This window comes from Thamnophis elegans, unplaced genomic scaffold, assembly GCF_009769535.1.
Source record: "Thamnophis elegans isolate rThaEle1 unplaced genomic scaffold, rThaEle1.pri scaffold_44_arrow_ctg1, whole genome shotgun sequence".
NCBI lineage: Eukaryota > Metazoa > Chordata > Lepidosauria > Squamata > Colubridae > Thamnophis > Thamnophis elegans.
The window spans coordinates 9318-20730 of NW_022473895.1; the positions used below are offsets into that span (position 1 = coordinate 9318).

The 11413-nt window shown below is 49.2% G+C and overlaps 1 long non-coding RNA gene across 1 annotated transcript; it reads left to right on the forward strand.

Moving 5' to 3' along the window:
- Positions 1–1895: 1895 nt before the first annotated feature.
- Positions 1896–10183, forward strand: LOC116523551. The gene is made up of 2 exons (XR_004257088.1): positions 1896–2066; positions 9513–10183. It is a non-coding gene; the product is annotated as an uncharacterized LOC116523551 (long non-coding RNA).
- The last annotated feature ends 1230 nt before the right edge of the window (positions 10184–11413 follow it).

Below are 11413 nucleotides of genomic sequence, written 5' to 3' on the forward strand. Positions count from 1 at the left end.
TCAACTCCCAGAATTCCTGAGTCAGAATGGCCCCCTTTAGAAACAGTGGACTTCAACTCCCAGAATTCCTGAGACAGCATGGCCCCCTTTAGAAACAGTGGACTTCAACTCCCAGAATTCCTGAGTCAGAATGGCCCCCTTTAGAACCAGTGGACTTCAACTCCCAGAATTCCTGAGTCAGCATGGCCCCCTTTACAACCAGTGGACTTCAACTCCCAGGATTCATGGCTGACTCAGGAATTCTGGGAATTGAAGTCCACAAGTTCTTAAAAGGGCCATTGTTCCCCACTCCTGGTCCAAAACATTGTGGGGATGTTTCCCAGAGAAACTCAGTGCAGGTTTTGTCCTTGATGTAGCACCACAATTGAGCCCAAAATTTTCTCTTGCTAAGCAAGACGGTTGTTAAGCGAATTTTCCCCTATTTTGCAAGGTTTCTTGCCACCGTTGTTAAGCGAACGTTATGCCGTTGTCAAGTTAGCAACACAGTTGTTCAATGAATCTGGCCTCTCCTTTAACTTTGCCCGTCAGAAGGTCGCAAAAGGGGACGGCGACCGTTATAAATACGGGTCAGTTGCCAAGCATCTTGAATTTTGAACCCTTGACCACGGGGGTGCCACAATGGCTGTGAAACGCTTGTGAGTCACTATTTTCACCGCTGTTTTCGAGGATTGCCTGTGCTATAAAAACCTTGGGACTTGGTTTACAACTTCAGTAGTTTTGGGTGCTTTGAAAAAGGGGACCGGACAACCAAACCATTTGTCTTAAAACAGTGCAGGGTCTCCTGCTTGAGCAGGGGGTTGGACTAGAAGACCTCCAAGGTGCCTTCCACCTCTGTTACTCTATTCAAAATCATGGAGGGAAGCAAGTTAGAACTAAGGAGAACTTTCCTGACAGTTAGAATCATTAACCCAGTGTTGGGTCCCGGATCCCGTTCCAACTGGGCCCGTTGTTGTCCACCTGGACGCGCGGGCATGCGTTGTAGCTGCCAGTGACGCTTCCGCAAGCCTCCACGACGCTTCAGCTGCACGGTGGAGCGTCACGCAGGCACTGTACGCACCATGTGTAGAAGCGCTGAAGGCTTTAAATGACAGGTAAGGAGCTCGGGCGGGCCCTCTGGAGCACGGTACCGGAACGGAACCCAGTGCTCCAGGCAGGCTCCGATACGCCCATACCGGGCCGTACCGCCTGCAACCCACCCTTGCTTTAACCAGTGGAACAACTTGCCTCCAGAAGTTGTGAATCAGAGGTGGGTTCCTACCAGTTCGCACCTATTCGGTAGAACCGGTTCGTCAAATCTACCGAACCGGTTAGAAGAGGTTCCACCAGTGGACCCGGAAAGCAAGCCACACCTACAGAAGAGGTTCCAAAAATGTTTGAAACCCACCACTGCTAAAGGGTTAGGGGTGCAAGGATCTTGTAACTTGACAGCTTTAAGACTTGCACGCTTCAATGCCAGAGTTCCTGAGCCAATGTGACTTGAGGAGGAATTCTGGGAGTTGAAGTCCACAAGTCTTAAAGCTGTCAGGTTTGAAGACCCCTAGTTTTTATTTTTCTAAAGGGTTAGGGGTGCAAGGGTCTTGTAACTTGGACCGACTTAAGTACTAATTCATAATTTCATATCCAGTCACATGGGTGGCAAGCCACTCCCACAAAGGATGCCACACCCACAGAGTAGGTTCCAACAACTTTTGAAACCCACCACTGTTGTGAATGCTCCATCACTGAAGGTCTTCAAGGAGAGACTGGACAGCCATTTGTCTAAAATGGTGTAGGATCTCCTGAGCTTGAGCCAGGGGGTTGGACTAGAAGGCCTCCAAGGTCCCTTTCCAAGCCTGGTATTGTCTTCTTCCGAGTCTTCAGGTGCACATCTTCACCCGTGAGGACAATTCTGTGACGTGTGGTGTGTCTTCTTTTTTGTCTCCTCCTCCAGGCGATACAAGGCTGACCCCGTGTGTGTCGATCTCCAGAACCAGATCTTCCAGTGCTACCAACAGAATCCAAAGCAGACCCTCAGCTGCTCAGCTCTGGCTGCCGAATACTTCAAGTGTGTCCAGCACGCTCGGCAGGTGAGCGCAAACATGGAGCCCTTCTTCGTACTCGGCTCGTTGTGATTGCGATGGGATGACCACACCCAACAATCCCTAACTCACATACCCCCCAATTGTATTGCATGACATTATGCTGGCCAGTTTGGTCCTACGGTTAAGACACCAGGCTAGAAAGTGGGAGACTGGGAGTTCTAGTTCCGCCTCGGCCACGAAAGCCAGCTGAGTGATTTTTGGGCCAGTTGCCAGAAGACGGCGAGTTCTAGTGTCACCCCTTCACAGGGTTGTTGATGTGGTGGGGAAAATATGCCATGCACTGTTTTATGATATTTTGATGTCACCAGATGTCTTGTCAAATTTGCCAAATTCTAACTCCCTGGAAGTCGCGGTTCCTGGATTTTGGAGGCTTTCTGTAAATTAGCCGATTTGAGGTACCTTGAGTGAAAATGGTTTTGTCGTAACACACCTAAGAATGTGTTTAAAAAAATCATATCCCTAAAATTGAGTCCTGGATTGGATGCTGGGATGCTGCGTTCGGTGCTTGTTGTGGCTTGTCAGTTCCCAGCCCCTTCAGTAGCCGAATCGGAGGAGGAGGCGTGGGAATCAGGGTCAGCATCACAGCAATCTGGGAGCTCCGAGGGGGAAGAGGGAATGGAGCGAGAGAGAGAAGGAGGTGGAGCCCGAGCCGTCCATCAGCCCTCAGATGGAGAGTCAACAGCCCCCAGGCCTGGTGGCAGCTGATGAGGAAGAGGAGGAACAGCTGGGTCCAGTGCCTGACGTGCGGATGCACAGAAGTCAGAGGAGAGGAGAGCAGTAGAAATCTATGGGCTGGTCCTTGGGACAGAAGATCCCTGAGTGCCTGATGTGCGGATGTACAGAAGGCAGAGAGGAGAGGAGAGCAGTGGAAATCTATGGGCTGATCCTTGGGACGGAAGATCCCTGAGTGCCTGACGTGCGGATGTACAGAAGGCAGAGGAGAGGAGAGCAGTGGAAATCTATGGGCCGGTCCTCAGGATGGAAGAGCCACCGCTACTAGCGAAGCCCCACCCGAGCTCTGGGGATCAAAGGCAGGGGGCAGAGATGAATAGGTGTGGCAGGCAACTATCCATCTCCCTGTTGGAGGGACTTGTCAGTCTGCGAGAAAAACTTTTTGCCGGGGCTGCCGGCATTCCCAATAAAGGAATCTTTTGAGTTCACTTCAGAGGGGTTAGGGTTAAGGTTAGGGTTATGTCATGTTTGGGGAGCTGGGTCAGAACCCTGCTGGGCTGTGGTTGTTCAAGTCCGGTCCAAGCTCCAAGGCTTTCTACAGGAGAAGAATAGGCAGAACTGAGGGCGGAGTTAAATGCATCATTAGCTTAGAATCATTGCATTCCCACAAACGGTCCATATCCTACCCCTCTTGAATTCGTTAGCCCTTAACAGGCACCAATTTCGTGTTGAACTTAAGTGGACCAGATTCTTGTGCGTAGGCTCGAGTACAGGTACTCCTCGACTTACAACCATTTGTTTAGCGACCGCTCAAAATTACAACGGCCCTGAAAATAAATGACTTATGACCGAAGCGAAGCCAATGGGGAAACCAGATTCACTTAACCACCGTGTTAAGCACCGATTCGCTTAGCCACTGTGGCGAGAAGGTCGTAAAATGGAGCAAAAAACCCTCTTGTTTAGTAGTTGAAATTTTGGGCTCAGTTTTGGGTCGTAAGTCGAGGACTAGCCGTAAATCTACCCCGCAACCTAACCAACGCACCTGATTCTTTGCACCTGATTCTTTGCACCTGACACTTTCCCTGGATGGATAGTTGCCAAGCCGTCCTCTGAAATCAGCCGCTGTTCAACATTTTGTGAGTTTTTGCTCCCTTCTCGCCTTTTCACGAAGAGGATGCAGAAAATGGCTCTCCGCCAACAGCACTTGGGTAAGATTGCCAGCAGCGGCCACAGCGCGTCCGTTTTGGCTCGTCGCGAGCCCTGCTTTTTTAAATTAAACCCTCTTGTGGTTTTCTTTTTTTTATTATCCCGTCTTTCCCAAGTTGGCCCAGCAGCCAATCTACTCTCTTAAGTCCCTCTCGGACGGATGGACGAGACCCGGTCCAGGAAGGCCGTTTTGGCTGGAGCGCCTCTCGTTCTCTTCCTTTGTGGCTCTGTGCATCCAGAGCGAGCGAGCGCGATGATAATGGCCATGGAGGCAGCCGGCCAAAATTTCTTTTTGTACGGAGTTTTGTCTCGAGAGTGCCGGAAACTGGCAGCGACCATCTGGAAGGAGCAGAGAAAGAGGAAGACAATTAGGGCATCTGTACTCACACAGCTTTCCTGGCATTTTCAAGTTGCTCGTTCGATACTCCCCATTTGTAATACTCACAACGGAAGAGAAATGGAGGACGCTTCTCCGCGCGGCTTAGCTGGCACAGGAAAATGTGTCAGAGGCAAGTTTCTCGGAGTCTTTCCCCACCGTGTCTGGACCTTTTGGGGGAGAACGGGCGCAGCATGCTTCTCCCCCAAAACACTTAGGTGTATACAGGTAGTCCTCGGCTTATGACTGCCTGTTTAGTAACCCCTCGAAGTTACAACGGCACTCAAAAAAGCGAACAATGAATGTTTTTTCACACGTAACGATGGTTGCAGGATCCTCATGGTTAGTGATCTGAATTTGGACACTTGGCAATTGGTTCATATTTATGACGGTCGTGGGGTCCCAGGGACACACGATCCCCTTTTGCAACCTTCCGTCAAGTGAATTCCACGGATAATTTCTTATATTATTATTAACATGCTCTGTTGCTAAGGAGTTAGATGTTCTACTCCCCCTCCCCACTTGAAAAGAATTCTGTTCCAACTGCCACTTGGGCATGGGCGTGGCCAGCACGTGACTCATCCAGCCTGTGGACTGGGAGTTTTAGACATTCTACTCCCCCTCCCCACCTGAAAAACGCTCTGTTGCTAAGGAGTTAGACTGAGAGGGAGAAGGGGATAAAATGCACTTAACAACCATGTGGCTAATTGAACAGCTGCTGTGATTCACTCAGTGGCAAGAGAGGTCGTAGAATGGGGCGAAGGCTTCTTTAGCAACTGTCTCGCTTAGCGACAGAAATGTTGTGCTTGATGGTGGTTGCAGGTTGAGGACTAGCAGTGCTACATACAGGTTGTCCTTGACTTACGACCGGTTGCTTTAATGACCGTTTGAAGTGATGACAGACCACCACCACCCCAAAAAAAGGGGACTTAACAACCCAGTTTTGCAATTTTGCAAATTTGATGAGTTCCTCTTCTATTCCCTCATCTAAGTCATTTATGAAGATATTAAAGAGCACTGGGCCTAAGGCAGAACCTTGTAGTATCCCACTGCTTCCTTTCCTCCATGTGGACGTAGCGCCATGAAGGACTACTCCTTGAGTATGGTTTTTCAGCCAGGTGCAAATCCATCTGGGGGTGAAGCTATCCATCCCACTCTTTTTCTAGCTTCCCAAGTAGTCGGTTGTGGTCTACTTTGTCGAATGCTGAAGTCGAAGTATATTATGTCCATTAGTATTTCGCTGGTCTACTAATTTAGCCAACTATGTTGGCATGATCTGTTTTTAACAAACCCATGCTGACTGCTAGTTATTACTTTACTCATTCCTAGACTTTGGCGGATCTGAATTGGTCTACAGTTTCCCGGGTCGGTCTATTGAGTAGGATTTGTCAGCCAGTTTCAAATCCATCGTGGGGTGATACTGTCTCTCCCATTTTTTTCCAGCTCGCCAAGAAGTTAGTTAATATTCTGTTAATATAACCTTGGAATAAAGTTATAGAACTTACAACGCCGCTGAAAAAAAGTGGCTTAACGACCGGTCCTCGCCCTTACAACCGTCAGAGCCTCCCTGCGAGTCACAGGATCAAAATTTGAGTCACAGATTTTGTACGATTGGCAGCATCCCCCAGGGGGGAGGGGTGTTGTCCCGTGAATGCAACTGTCAACCTTCCCAGCTGGCTCTCACTCAGCAAAGTCAGTGGGGGAAGCCGGATTCGCTCAATGACCCAGCGCTTCACTTAACGACCGTGGTGATTTGTTTCACGACCGCAGCAAAAAAAAAAGGTGTAAAATTGGGCGTGGCTCACCGAAGCACCGCCTTGCTTAACCACAGACGGGTGTGAGACGTTGCGGTTGTGAAATCGTGGACTACCTGCAGTGTTGCTTCTCTGGACTACCTCGCAGGGCTTAACCAACTCCTGAAAGTGCTATAGAAAAGCTCTTTATCTGCCTCTCAGAGTTGAGTTTACAGTTCTGACTGATGTCGGTGCCCGGAATAATTTGGCAAGCGAGCAAGAGTTTTGTTATTACTGTAACGCACTCTTGTATGCTGCCCTTGAAGAGTGTTCGAAGACTTCAGTTAGTCCAGAACGCAGCCACGCGAGCGATTGTGGGTGCACCCAGGTACACTCACGTCACACCTATCCTCCGCGAGCTGCACTGACTACCCATTAGTCTCCGGACCCGCTTCAAGGTGCTGGTCGTCACCTATAAAGCCCTACATGGCATCGGACCTGGGTACCTGAGAGACCGCCTCCTGCCGATTACCTCCCAAAGACCGATTAGATCTCACAGGTTAGGTCTCCTCCGGATTCCATCTTCCAGCCAATGTCGGCTGGCGACTCCCCGGGGGAGAGCCTTCTCTGTTACAGCTCCAGCCCTCTGAAACGACCTCCCCGTGGAGATCCAGACCCTTACTACCCTCCCGGCCTTCTGCAAAGCCATCAAGTCCTGGCTGCTCCAGCAGGCCGGGGAGCTTGTGAAACACCCAGCCCCACGGAAACTGTGAATGTTGCGGGTTTTTTTTTTAATGTTGTCTTTGTCTATTTATCCCCCTTCCCTTGTCTATTGTGAGCCGCCCGGAGTCCTTCGGGAGTGGGCAGCATACAAGACAAATAAACTAAACTAAACTAAACTAAACTTGTTTATAATCAGGTGAGATGTCCGATGCAGTGGTGGGATTCAAATAATTTAACAACCAGTCCTCTGCCCTAATGACCAGGTGGGTGGGCGGGGCTTAGTGGTCATGTCACTGTGTGGGCGTGGCCAACTCAATGTCACTTAGGTCGATGGGCGCTTTGCCTTAGCTGTTTACAATGTAGCAAGGGTTAACCAGAGAGGCAGTTTCTGTAAGCAGGGCAATAAAGATTAGGCTAGAAACAACACTAGAACGTTTCCTTCCTGCCTTCCTTACAGGATTAGCCCTGCAAAGTGGGAAAAAACAAAAGGAGATTTCTTCCAACAATCGGTTCTCCGAACTGCTTAGAAAGTTACCAACCGGTTCTCCCGGACAGGTGAATCCCACCACTGGTCTCACGTGAGCAAGTTTTATGAACAATTCATCCGAAATGATGCAGCCGCGGAAGCTTCAAACGCCCGAGAGGAGCGCTTCCCCCCCCCCCCTGCGTGCGCCCAGCTCAATCTTCCTTGTGTCATGCAGGGCTTCCCCTGCCCCCCCCCCCCGGCAGAAAAATTGGGGGGTTTCTTCCAAAGTCAGCAAACTGCAGGTGATGGAGAATGGCCTGTAGTTTTTTTGGGGCTCACCTGTTGGGATACCTGAAAGGAAAGTGCAGAGAGCCGATTGGTTCTCCGTCCTCCGTAGCCCAAACATGCACACACACACACACACACACACACACACACACAGAACGATCATTCCTCTGAAAAACGCCACAATGAAGGAAGGCCGTGGTGGAGTTTGTGCAGCGTAACCGATAACAAAAGGGGGGGGGGGATGCAACTAAAAATAAAAATGAAATGAAATGAAAATAGATAAAATAAAGGAACGAAAAACAAAAGAAAGAATCAAAGGAAACGAGTAAAACAACGTTAAAATAATAAGAAAGAGAGTCGGAAAAAAATATAACGAAGCGGAAAAATATAATAAAATAGAAAAGGAAAGAAATAAAAGGAAATGAAATAATCAATAAAATAATGAAAAGTAAAATTTAAAAAAAAATGAAAGAAATTAAAGAAATAAAAAAAAATAAATTAAATAAGAGGGTAGGCAGAAGATATCATGGCCAGGAAAGTTTTGGATCTGGCTGTTGGGCAGATTCTGCCACAGGGAAATAGAAGGTTTCAGCCACATGAGGCTGAACTCCTCTTCCTCCCTTGGATCCTGTCCAAAAGGCTTGGTGATGAAGCTGTTAGGAACTGCTGACCTTCTTCACCCAAAAGACACCAGGCCATCTTCTGTTGGGGTGGGGGGAATATGGCTGGACAATTCTGTGTTGCTTGTTTGATTGATTTTTATCCCGCCCGTTATTATAAATAACTCAAGATGGTGAAGATATCCAACATACTTCCTTCCTCTCTTCCGCACAACAGCAGGCGGGCTGAGATAAGAAACGGCCCAAATTCACCTACCTGCCTTTCATGCCCAAGGCGGGACTAGAACTCCCCATCTCTTGAGGATTGGCCCAAAATCACCCAGCCTCCTTTATCGCCTAAGGTGGGACTAGAACCTTACCGTCTCCTTGTGATTGGCCCAAAGTCACCCAGCCTCCTTTATCGCCTAAGGCGGGACTAGAACCTTACCATCTCCTTGTGATTGGCTCAAAGTCACCCAGCCTCCTTTATCGCCTAAGGCGGGACTAGAACCTTACCGTCTCCTTGTGATTGGCTTAAAGTCACCCAGCCTCCTTTATCGCCTAAGGCGGGACTAGAACCTTACCGTCTCCTTGTGATTGGCTTAAAGTCACCCAGCCTCCTTTATCGCCTAAGGCGGGACTAGAACCTTACCGTCTCCTTGTGATTGGCTTAAAGTCACCCAGCCTCCTTTATTGCCTAAGGCGGGACTAGAACCTTACCGTCTCCTTGTGATTGGCTTAAAGTCACCCAGCCTCCTTTATCGCCTAAGGCGGGACTAGAACCTTACCGTCTCCTTGTGATTGGCTCAAAGTCACCCAGCCTCCTTTATCGCCTAAGGCGGGACTAGAACCTTACCGTCTCCTTGTGATTGGCTTAAAGTCACCTAGCCTCCTTTATCGCCTAAGGCAGGGCTAGAACTCACCGTCTCCTTGTAATTGGCCCAAAGTCACCCAGCTGTCTTTCACTCCTAAGGTAGGACTAGAACTCCCATTTCCTAGCCTGCCACTTCAACCTATAGACTAAATTGGCTCTCGCTTCTACTATAGATAAGGCTTCATACCTAGTTTTGTAGCTCGGCTTCTTTCGGTGGTGCAGTGGTCAGAGTGCAGTACTGCAGGCGACTTCTGCTGCCTGCAATTTGGCAGTTCGAATCTCACCAGGCTCCAGGTTGACTCTTCCTTCCATCCTTCCGAGGTGGATAAAACGAGGAGCCAGATTGTTGGGGGGCAAGAGGCTAACATTTCAAACCACTTAGAGAGGGCTGGAAAAGTACTGTGAAGCGGCATATAAGTCTTAAGTGCTATTGCTATTCTGATTTTTTCTTTCTTTTTCCCACCCTTGATTCCCCCCCCCCTCTTCTCTTGCAGTGCAACGCTGGCCGGGGAGGATAACATCTGCCGCGGACGGCGCATCCTTTCCACCACTTCGATTCTAACAGCTGGAAGGATGGGGGGGAGCGGGTTATTCCTGAATGATCTAACACCCCACAGGTGGAAAGTGCATCATCTCCAGAAGACCCAAATCGACAGCTGTGGGCTATGGCATCATGACGACTATGTTCATCTCCTTAGGCTGGGAACGGCGTAATGCTTAACCCTCTTAGTAGTAATTGAAGGGAAGGCCAAACCTTACTTGACCTTAAGACAGAGGCATCCAGCCTGGGTAACTTTAAGACCTGGGGACTTCCAACTCCCAGAATTCCCCAGCCAGCCATGCTGGCTGGGGAATTCTGGGAGTTGAAGTCCACAAATCTTAAAAGTCACCAAAGTTGGATACCCCATGCTTTAGGGAAAGATCTCTTCGTGGGGAAAGCGGTGGTTTTAATTTATTGCAGAACGACCATCTTGGTCGCTCTGAATCCCGGCGCTGCTAAAATCGTGTCTCCGAAAACTCCGCAGCACGGAAAGTTTCCCTTGGTTTGCAAATCATGATTAAAGCGTCTGGTTACATCCTTGTAACGTACCAGCGAGCTGAAACTTAAGTTACTGACAATTATGTATCCGTAATAAAAGGGTGCGGCTTTTTTTTTTGGCCAGGAGATCTCGCCTGATCTTCTTCTGGGAACAGGGGAGGAGAACGCGAATGGGCGCAGAAAATTGTCACACACACGCGCACACACACACACACACACCCTTTGTGAAGCACTGAAACTGCCGTTTATTTTATGGATTGATGGATCAGACGTAGGAATCGCCCCCTCCTAACTTTCCTACTATTTTACTTTCGTATTCTCTCTGTATACCATATTGCAAACTAATAAAAAAAAAAAATTAAAACTTTAAAAAAAGGAATTGCCCATCCGTCTCATAGAGGGAGGCTGGGCAAGCGTACCTCTAAAAACATTAAAGGGATAAAAACAGTACAGAAAATTTGGGGGGGAAAGCTGAGATAGATAATATTCATTCATTCATTCATTCACTGAGTTCAGACTTTTTTAAAGCCATTTTTCGCCCTCCCCAGGCTCCAGAGGCTTTATAGAAGCCTGGGGTGGGCGAAAACAGCCCCCCCCCCCATAGGGCCGTTTTTCGTCCTCCGGAGCCTTCAGGGAAGCCTCCTGAATGTCCCTGAAGGCTCCGGAGGGCTTAAACCGGCCCTACGAGCAAACCGGAAGTCCGTTCCCAAACTTCCGGTTTGCCCATAGAACCGGGTTTTTTTGCGCTCCGGGGGCTCCAGGGAAGCTTCTGAAGCCTCTTGAGGGGGGGGGGCAGGGGAGGCTGTTTTCGCCTTCCCCAGGCTCCTATAAAGCCTCTGGAGCATGGGGAGGGCGAAAAAAGCATGCAAAAAAAGGGGGGGCGTGCCTGTTATGCACGCATGCGCAGTGGGGGGTTGTGCATTGCATTATGGGTGCGGCACGCCTGCGCGCAGCCCCCCTGCACTCCCCCCGCTTACGGCACGCAAGCCAAGAAAGGTTTCCCATCGCTGGCCTAGATGGTACCTTAAACAATACATGATAATGGCAAACGATAAGCCAGCCGAACTGATTACGCTTGCAGAACTGCAAACCACGAAAAGGGGTGACTTAGCTAATTCATAGATAAACACGACTTTGGGAATCAAATCGTGGATAACATCCACGCTGAGCCTCCTGGAGGCAACGTCTTCCAGCCGTTCTCCTTTTTTGACATTTCCTGCAAGGCAAAAATGCTTGCTAAGTTTTAACTGGAACCTTTGCAGGAATCCAATATTCCTTTCAGCCTCCGAAAGACTTCTCCGGGAGTTATTTAGGCTCGCTCCTCAAGGCACCACCTCCCCCCCCCCCGCCTTTTAA